At 39.3% G+C, this 659-nt stretch overlaps 1 protein-coding gene and 1 long non-coding RNA gene across 4 annotated transcripts in view; one reads left to right on the plus strand and one right to left on the minus strand.

Moving 5' to 3' along the window:
* LOC119588552 (gastrula zinc finger protein XlCGF7.1-like) overlaps positions 1 to 659 on the minus strand; it is a 9,295-nt gene that overhangs the window by 8,035 nt on the left and 601 nt on the right. Inside the window, exon 1 of one of the 3 annotated variants that reach the window (XM_037937194.1) lies at positions 543 to 618. The exons of 1 other annotated variant lie outside the window; for it this stretch is intronic. The gene's annotated coding sequence lies outside the window, so the exon portion shown is untranslated. Of the gene's footprint in view, positions 1 to 87; positions 190 to 542; positions 619 to 659 lie in introns of those variants that run through there. One more of the 3 variants, XM_037937191.1, reaches the window with a different exon arrangement.
* Positions 87 to 659, plus strand: part of LOC119588553 — a 7,104-nt gene continuing 6,531 nt past the window's right edge. Inside the window, exon 1 of the long non-coding RNA XR_005230112.1 lies at positions 87 to 220. This is a non-coding gene — a long non-coding RNA (uncharacterized LOC119588553). The remainder of the gene's footprint in view (positions 221 to 659) is intronic.

The raw sequence follows: 659 nt of genomic DNA on the forward strand, positions 1-659 counted from the left end.
TCGGAGACTATGTGTTCAGATCAGGAAAATGCTTATCCTCCTCAAGAATCATCTTGTCTAAGGGCGTTCGCCTAATAATATCATTACCCTGAGACGCCCATTGTTCGGTAGTATTTGTACTTCGTTTTGTCTCAATGTGTTTCTGCTTCTTTGCTGCCAAGACACCACCCAGATGTAAACAACTTGTCCGTTCGTTCTGACGACTTCCTTATTTTGTGAGGTAGGTTCCTTACATATAATGATAACTACGAATATGGGTATTTGGTTATTTTATAATATTAACAGTAATTAGAATAAACTTCGTGCGTGAAGTTTGAGTAGTGGCTCTTTCAGAAAACAAAGCAGAAGTCGATCAATCGAAACACATCCTACCAAACAGAGCAGCGCTTGTTAGGCCAAAGGAAGGTGCCTACCTCTCGCTCCTCTTATTCGAATACTGAAGGCGTATACGTTAGTGGTGCTAATAATGAATAAAATTACCGTACTAATAAATCACTTACCTAAATAAATGATGGCATCGATTACAATCTCATGTCACTTACATTTAAATGCTAAGCTACGTCAGCGAGAACTAGAACAGAGTTAAGTTCAATATACGAATATACAGCCACGTGTTTGCGTCAATTCCTGTCTGCTGGGGAAAAGGTATCTCTGTGGAA

The sequence above is a fragment of the Penaeus monodon genome, chromosome 24 (genome assembly GCF_015228065.2).
Source record: "Penaeus monodon isolate SGIC_2016 chromosome 24, NSTDA_Pmon_1, whole genome shotgun sequence".
Lineage (NCBI taxonomy): Eukaryota > Metazoa > Arthropoda > Malacostraca > Decapoda > Penaeidae > Penaeus > Penaeus monodon.